Here is a 9,306-nt window from a genome sequence, read left to right on the forward strand (position 1 = left end):
TTCCGAGATTGACAAGCTCCATCTGCTGTTTGTAGGGCTGGGGAACTGTGGTGCTCTAGATATTGACAGACTCGACAGTCTCAGCCGTAATGGCCAATGGTCAGAGATGATGGGAGTTGGGAGTCCCTCAGCATCTGGTGGGCTACAGGTTCCTTGCCCATGGCTTATAGTATAAATAAATGTGCAGGCCAAAAGCAGGGTACCAATGAGTTGTACGTGCTGTTGTCCAGGGCCACGTTACTCATATAGACCAAACTTATTTTTATTGAAGGGCAATAAGTACACTGGTTTATTGCTGGAAAGTACAATGAACAGAAACTGAAAGAAAATGAGAAGGGAAAGTTCAAGGGTAGAGTTGGAGCTCAGCCCATTATACCACGAGGTACAAACCTATCCATTCTGAAGAAAATCAGCCCTGAGTGCTCACTGGAAGGACAGATCCTTAAGCTGAGGCACCAATACTTTGGCCACTTCATGAGAAGAGAAGACTCCCTGGAAAAGACCCTGATGTTGGGAAAGATGGAGGGCACAAGGAGAAGGGGACAACAGAGGGCGAGATGGTTGGACAGTGTTCTCGAAGCTACCAGCATGAGTTTGACCAAACTGCGGGAGGCAGTGGAAGACAGGAGTGCCTGGCATGCTCTGGTCCATGGGGTCACAAAGAGCTGGACACGACTAAACAACAACAACAACAATAATAATAATGTTCACACTGCTGCACCTGCTTAGCTGCATGTTGTTAATGGAGACAGTTTGTTAGGGCGAAATGGCACACAAGTACCTTTCTGGAGCACCAGATTATGCATTTGAGGATGAACTTGGGGCTGTAACTAGGCTGAGGATAAGTAGTAAATGCATTGATTTTCTAGAGCGCTGGCATGCCAGATCTAAGAATGTGTTGGGGGAAAAACAATTTGTGGCATTTCAAATGCAGTCCTAGGCATGTTTTAGTCCTGCTATGTTTGTTGAGCCTTAAGGTGTTGTCACATTGCAGGTTCACTCTAAATTCGAAAGTTTGGGCCTGTATGAAGTTTTAACCCCAGCCAAACAGAACAACTTTCCTTGTATCAGAGAATCCAGACTGCAGAAATTCTGACATGTGTGTTCGCTGAGAACTTGGAATGTTCATGAACATTCTGTGGCTCAGCCGACCAGTGCGAGAGGTTTCAAGGCCACATGTGCAGTACAGTCTAGTTTTCATGCTTCAGAGTACTGCCATAGCTGTTCAAGCTTCTATTCTCAGCCCAACCTATGTTCCTGCTATTCTTAGCATAGTAAGAACGCAGTAAGCACACAGAGCTTTTCCACATCCTCCTCCAATAGTTTAAACAGAGGTGAGAGTTTTGACTCGGCCAAAGCATTACTAGGGGAATTAGGGGCACAGGATCTCAACCTTCTTCCGAAATGCTAATGCCAAGAAGCCAGAGGGCCTGTCATGTGACTCGGGAGAATGGTTGGAGAATTCTGGCAAAAGATACGTAACTGATTATGTTTTTCTTATCATGAAAATTAGGGATTGTTTCCGCCCTGAACCCCAAGACAACAATCACAAAGTGAAGGACGAGGTGGCTTCTCCCTCCAATGTGCCAGCCTGGTGTAGTGGTTAAGAGTGGTGGACTCGTAATCTGGGGAACCAGGTTCGCTTCCCTGCTCCTCCACATGCAGCTGCTGGGTGACCTTGGGCCAGTCATACTTCTCTGAAGTCTCTCAGCCCCACTCACCTCACAGAGTGTTTGTTGTGGGGGAGGAAGGGAAAGGAGAATGTTAGCCGCTTTGAGACTCCTTCGGGTAGTGATAAAGCAGGATATCAAATCCAAACTCTTCTTCCTCTTCTTCTTCTCCTCCATTCCAGGATTATCTGGAGGGGAGGGACAGCAATATGCACCTGACCTCCTGGCTGTCGCATTGTTGCTGCTTACTGGGAGGGAGAGTCAAGGCAGGAGGTCAGTCGGCATAGTGTGGGTCACCAGCAGAGTCCATCTGGGCTTCTGCTAGCAAGCCCATAGAATGGCTACTTCTCCACTGCTTTGACCCTGATTCCAGGCTGGGAAGCAGCAGTGGTGTCACAGACAGAAGGCCAGATGTGTAGCCTTGCCCTTCCTTCCGTCTGCTCCTGCTCTTTCTGCAAAAGCCAACTGGACGGGTGGATCCTCAATTGCACCTGAAGGCTAGCTTAGGGAGGCACAAAGCAGATGGTGCGGCACACACAGCTCTGTTCATCATCACCTGCCCCATCTGCCACCTGAGGCAGCTGCCTCCTTCTGCCTAACGGTAGGGTCAGACCTGCTTCAGATCTTTCCATATTCAGTCATATAAAAGACTTGGTGGATTCACACAAAGCTTCGGCACCATACTCTGCTTGTGGTATTTGCTGGGGTCCCACAATGGGGAAGGAAGGTCTGGCTTAGGGCCTCCCCCCACTGCAATTTACCTGGGGACCGTCAACTGCTTGGTGTCTGTGTCTCTGTGGCAACAGCCACCTCTTCCTCTGTTCGTGCTAAAACTGAATTCTAGGAATGAACAAAAAGTCCCAGCGCACTTCTGCTTTGCAGACATTCTCTCTCACATTTTCCGTTGCACAGAGAAAGCAGAACTAGACTTCCAGCACTATTCCCAAGATGATAACACATAGCCTTCAGAAGAAAAGGTCGCTCCCAATGTCACTCATTGTTGCTTTTCTTTTTAGGGCAGGAAATTCTCATAGCTGGCCTCTTTCACCCGCCTAATTCCACACACATATTTTTTTTTTTTTAAGGGGAGGTAAGTAGTTCCCACGCCAGATTTTGCAGGGCCTTCTCTGAGTGGCCCCCCTTCACCACTCTCCATCTGCTTACCAGCAATGAGGCGCCTCTCTGCTCTTTTGCCTTACTCTCGTCACTGCTCACACAAAAACCCTACCTTATGTAGACCGAGTTTGCGCAGTTGCCGTGTCTGGGAAAAACAAAACAAAACATGGTGTGTATATGTGAGCGGAATGGCTTGCTGGAGGAGGGCATGGCTGGCTCCTTTCAGGCCTTTTGGGAAGTGAAAACACACTGCAAACTTTTCATTCCAGGTTCCAATTAAATGACCTTTATTAGGGGTTCCCAACCTTTTTTTTTGCCCTAGGACACATTAGGAAATCTAAGCAACCAAGAAATAGTCAAGGACACCACCAAACACCCATTTCACAGAATCTCCCACCCTGGCAATGCTCAGAATTCTACCACAGAGAAACAACAGGCAAAACATCGATATCCCCACTAACAAAACACAGACAAAAAAGCAGGCAACCCCACAAAAAAGAGCAGGTAGCAAAAAACAAAACAAAACCCTGAATAATAGTAATCGTAATAATAATAATAATAATAATAATAATAATAATAATAATAATAATAAATAAATAAATAGTTTGGCTGGGCTTCCCCAACCCTCTCAATTATTTTAAGAAATAAAAATAAGTATTCAGATGGGCGAAGGACCTTTGCGGGTGTCTAAGGGCATTACAGACATCACATTGGGGACCCCAGATTTATACAGACATACAGTGGAACCTAAGGGACGCGGGAGGCACTGTGGTCTAAACCAAAGATCCTAGGGCTTGCCAATCGGAAGGCTGACAGTTCAAATCCCCGTGATGGGGTGAGCTCCCGTTGCTCGGTCCCTGCTCCTGCCCACCTAGCAGTTCGAAAGCACGTCAAGTGCAAGTAGATAAATAGGTACTGCTCCAGTGGGAAGGTAAACGGCATTTCTGTGCGCTGCTCTGGTTCGCCAGAAGCGGCTTAGTCATGCTGGCCACGTGACCTAGAAGCTGTCTGCGGGCAAACACCGGCTCCCTCGGCCTGAAAGCGAGATGAGCGCGCAACTCCAGAGGCGTCCGCAACTGGACCTAATGGTCAGTGGAACCTCTACTTGCCACCATAATCTGTTCCGGTGGCCCGTCCTTTAGGCGAAACGGGTCGCTGGTAGAAACGCTGTTGTGCGCATGTGCAGATGGTGGCAGCTGCTTCTGTGCGTGCGCGAATAGCGGCAAACCTGGTATTTACCTCTGGGTTTGCCGTGTTTGCGACCAAGTAGAGGCGGTTGTAAGTAGAGGTTCTACTGTATTTCTAATGCCTGACCTCAAGTTGCACCTTTTAGTGCTTCTAGTTCGTTCTAAATGTAACTTAATGGCCACAGGTTCAGTCCTTGGCTTGGTTAGGTCTGGGAGAGAACCCTGATGAAAGCCACTGTCAGTCAGAGTGGACAATATTGAGCAAGTTGGACCAATGGTGCGATTCGGTCTAAGGCAGCTTCCTGTGTTAATTTGATGCTGTCCCACTCCTGATATTCTGACCCCTCCTCTGAGGATCGCTTTGTCTTCCGTGCCATGTCATGTTTGTATGAGAGAAAAGCACAGGGGCAGCAGACGCAACTACCACATGGTGCACTCAGCAGGGGAAAGCTCTGCAACACTACAATACCTTGATCTCCACCCGGTTTTGATTTTAGCCCCATCCACTTTTGCTGCTGGCTATTGATGGCATGCATCCCTCAATGGGATGACCTGCAAGGGAATGTGACTATCAGCAGGACAAAGGAACCACTTCTTTTTTAAAAAACAAAAACAAAACAATTTACTGTATTTGGCAGAGAATGATGGATTTAGTTTTTAAGGGATTAGGAGTGTTGACTTTCATATGGTTGTTTAAATGAATGGCATTTTAAATCAAGGACCATCACCTGGTTAAAGAAATCTTTGCTGATTAGTTGAATGAGTTTTAATCAATTCATCATGAATAATTTTGCAAATGAATGTTAATTCTGAAGGGAAAATGTACTTTGGTTTTTGATGTTAGGTGCTTCACAGCAAACATTATTTTAGATGAAATGTTCTTCTTAATGCCTGCCAACTCGGTTTTTGCAAGTGCGCCTTTTTTTTATGGAACATTTTTCTTTTAGACATCTCCTGCCTGATTTATCAGAAGCACCTTTTTAATCCATCAAATGCTTGAAGTTGATTGATCAAGAGGTTTTAAGTTGATTAATCTGATTCATCAGTTAAACTTTGCAGCCTTATTGTTTTTTTAACCAGTTCCCTTTTCGACCATCCAAATAACTTGTTAGAGTGAGAAATGATAAATACGATTTCTTTTTAAAATCTAATGTAAAATCAAAAATCTGTTTTTCATTTTTAACGCCCCCTCCATCAGTTTTGTTCATCCTGGTGAAGTTGCTCTCGTCCCTCTTTTCTGGTAGGTCCTCTCTGTTGATTACAGGTAATGACAGGCATAAAGGAATGTAATAATAACCAATAATATTAGTAGAAAGAATGCCTAGATTAAAGTTTTCTACTTCACTACCTCTCCAGGCTTTACATGTTGAATTTCTACCTGCCATGCAGTTGTAGAGCCCGGCCATATAAAAGCTGGCAACCTTAAAAGTGAATAATACTTCCTGATTTGTCTTGAAAGATCTGAATGTGAAAAAATATAAAGAAATAGGGAAGAGTGTGTTGCAACGTTGCTACTAGCTTCTCTCTGCTAGCATCTCTCCCACTCTCGTTGGAACCTCCTCCCCACCCTCTACTAATTTCCATCTCCTCTATAATTCTCTTTCATTCATAACCAGCTGCTGTTTATGACTGCTGGTTGTGTTATTTTTAGCTATGGAGACAGGCTAAACACAAAGGAAGCACATGCAGATTAATAAGCAGGATGGGACTGAGGCTCAGCTAGCACCTAACACAGCAGATTGCAAGGCCTGCCTGGCACCCAGTATTTGAGTCCTCCTTTGGGTTGCCAATGGTTCTCACTGGCCCAGCTCCCTTCCTTTTAACTGCAGTCTGACACGCAGATAGGTTAGCAAGTTAGAAGCTTCTCTTGGCATGGAGATGAAGTAAGGAGCAAGGCGTGGATCTGCCAAACTTCTCTGACTGCAGTTGCTAAAAGCCCAGGAGCAGGGACAAAAAGAAGTTGGCAACCCAAGCTTTTATTCTAACGTATCCTCTAACAGTCTCAAAAATTTGGAGATGCTTGTAACATCTCAATGTTCAGACCAGCAGCCACTGCCAGCACATCCCCTCTCACTATTACCACACACTGCTGAAGTTTGCCTTCTGAGGATGACTGACCCAAGATGTGTTTTATAAAGCAAGCATGGGCAAACTCCAATCTTGTGGGATGTATTATGATGACTTTACTACAACTCTGCCATCCATCAACCAAAGCCAAGTTCAAAATGGTGGTTTGGGGTCTGAGCCAATCCCTTACTTCACCTGGTGGGCTATATACTGGGATAGTCTGCATATACAAGTACAAATCTCCATCTCCACCACTGCACAGCAGGGATTCCAACACAAACCCTCACACTAGTCAGCAAAGATGCCCGAAGACCTGGGAAAAGGCAACCAGTTGGGTGGACAGTGTCACTATACAGTTTCGTCACCAGGTGGCAGTGGACCTAGTTCTAGGTCAGTCGTTTCCTGTTCTGTTTTTCTTGGAAAGAGACAATAAAGTTTTTGTCTTGTTTCCTGATTGGTGTGTCCTGTAAGCCTTCCAGAAAAATTGCTTATATTTAACACCTGAAGAACACAGTGAAGTTAAATGATGGTGCACTTAGCATGAATATTTTTAAAATAAAAAAGAATTACTATTGTTAATAGCATGAAACCCTTGACTGACTTACTAAAAAACACCAGTAGTTATCAACTAAACTTTAGTCCTTCACTGTTCTGCAGACTTTGAAGAGGGCAGTCAGTCAGCCAGTCAGAGTTTTTCTTCCTTTAAAGAATTCAATAATTTAAATGTAGACATATACACAAATATATGAATACACATACATATCTTACTATATAATATTTTTTGTAAGTCATCATGCTGCAGTTCTCCTGGCTGCCAATAGGTGGCCAAGGCAACTGCAGCATGAAGATAGAACAGAAGGCAGGGCTTTGCAGGCAGGCGGGCAGGAGAGAGAGTCACTTGGATGGCAGGTGACCCAGATGAGCCACAGAGGAGCAGTCAGGACAGGCAAGCAATTGTCTTACACTACTGCCACTGTGCACTTGACACTGATGTTGCCATTTTGGCCTCAGCAGCATCAGAGACCAAGGTGGAAGAAAATGGCAGGAAAGCAGGACAGCTGCTGGAGAGCAACCTCCTCTTCTTTCCCCTCTCCCCCATGAGCAGCAGTGGCCCATCTCCATCTCCCACAGCTCGCCCCAACTCCACCCTCCTTCACAGTTTGCCCCTATCCCAATATCCCCCTTCTCTCTCCCCTGAGGATGGAGGCAGCAACTGGGATCCTGAGATTGGGACAAACTGTAAGGGAGGGAGAGGGGAGTTTGGGGCATGAGGTGGAATTTGGAAAAGGTGTGGGGAGGTTCAGATGGGGAGGTTGAAGGAACTGTTGACAGGGAGTTTGAAGGGGATGGGGCATAAGTGGAAGGGGGTTGGCAAGGGGGTGAAGTGGGGTTTTGGCAGGTAGGCAGGGTTGACAAGTGATGTGAGCAGGGGTAGCAGCTCCTAGTAATAGTATATGACCTTTTTTTTAAAAAAAGGTATGACAAGTCTCTCATTATCAGTGTTAACAAGTGTTAACTATTTTAATAAATCACATGGGGGAAAATTGCACTCCTCAATATTTACATTGTAATTGTTTTTCACAAATTAAATTAATGAAGCCATTTGCCTCTTTTAAAAGCCTTCCCCATCTTGATTGGACAAAACGTGTAAGATGATGCTTCTCGCCTACCTTCCAAATTTTACTTAGCTGTCGTGGTGGTAACCTATCCTTTCTGTGCCACTAACACGAAGTGGCAGCAGAATATTAAAACCCACAAAAACTCTTTACACTAGATTCGTTCCCTTAAGTGTCCTCAGAAGATCAGTGGGACATCATCTAAAGGTGTAGGGTAATGGTTTGTCCAAGGAGTTACAGTCGTACCTCGGAAGTCGAATGGAATCCGTTCCGGAAGTCGGTTCTACTTCCCAAATGTTCGGAAACCAAGGTGCAGCTTCTGATTGGCTGCAGGAAGCTCCTGCAGCCAATCAGAAGCCGCGGAAGCCCTGTCGGACGTCCAGGTTCCAAAGAAAGTTTGCAAACCGGAACACACACTGCCGGGGTTGCTGTGTTCGACGTGGAGGACCACCATGCCATGGATACACCTGTGGCTTGCCAAAGAGAAGAGGTTTTAATTGCTGTTTTTCCATTGTATAGAATTCAGATGTGGAAGCCGAGCTGACTCTCTTCAGATCTTCCTCGCACAGTTGACAGTAACGAGCCACACTGAAACAGCTTCCTCGCAACTGTGCAAATAGAATTAGTGCATCTAAACAGGAAATGGCGGTGCAGTCGGTCGGCTGAAACAACATCCTGGAGCTTCACCAAACTGCCACATGCTAGCTACAGCTTTCGTTGTAGGGACTAAAGAAAGCCCATGGGGGAGAGGGAGAGAGAGAGAGAGAGACAGAGAGAGAGAGAGAGAGAGAGAGAGAGAGAGTCATTGCTGCTGAAATGGATTTTTTTTGCGGGTGAGTGGGTAAGGGAAAGGGGTTTCAATTCGGAGAAAATGCTAATTCCTACCAAGGAAATGTGGGCACGATTCACTTTGCTGACTTTCTGCTTGAGTCAGGTTCCCTGACAGGCCTGGCTTGCCATGCTAATCCTAAAATGGTGATAGGGTTCGCCCTTGTGCATTGCCAAAAATGGGGCAAAAGAGGATGCAGATTTGCCTAAACTTTGCATATGATGATTTGTATCAAAAGAGGCAATCTTAGAAATAAATACCATGATTTAAAAACATCTCATGGGCATGGTGACCAGGGAGCCATAAACAAACTTTTGGCATCATAGTGGGGTACTTATGGGAGCAGTTGGGGTACAGGGATTTTAAAAAGGGCAACAGAATCACACCAAGCTGCACCCCTCATATAGATTCTTCCAGAAGGGGGATGAATGTTGGCAACAGCTTTAAAAAGGTATTGAATTTTCCCCCGAAATGACAAATCTTGATTGAAAGGGGGGGTGTGTTGGCATTGGATTATGAAACAATATGCAAGCTGAAACATAGCAAGCCTTTCCTGAATTTCATAATGCAGTACTGCAAACACATAACATATACAAAGGCTTATATTAGAGAAAAGTGTGCATAGAAATGCACTTATTAGTGATAACATTTAAAATGCACTGTGACAGAGGAAAATGCTTACAAAAAATGAGTTTTCAGTTGGACTTCTTTTTTTTGGAAAAAATTGCATGCTGATGCATGAAACACAGAGAACTGAACTTTAGAGTGGAAGACTGAGAAACCAGAATTGACAGGTGAGCCCATCCCTAGCAGATGCTACA

The 9,306-nt window shown here is 45.2% G+C and overlaps 1 long non-coding RNA gene across 1 annotated transcript; it reads left to right on the top strand.

The window, feature by feature from the left end:
- Positions 1-1,164: 1,164 nt before the first annotated feature.
- Positions 1,165-8,595, top strand: LOC309537390. Its single transcript, XR_014221872.1, has 3 exons — positions 1,165-1,334; positions 2,687-2,760; positions 8,176-8,595. It is a non-coding gene; the product is annotated as an uncharacterized lncRNA (long non-coding RNA).
- Positions 8,596-9,306: the final 711 nt, after the last annotated feature.

The sequence above is a fragment of the Podarcis vaucheri genome, assembly GCF_965113315.1.
Source record: "Podarcis vaucheri genome assembly, chromosome: 7".
NCBI lineage: Eukaryota > Metazoa > Chordata > Lepidosauria > Squamata > Lacertidae > Podarcis > Podarcis vaucheri.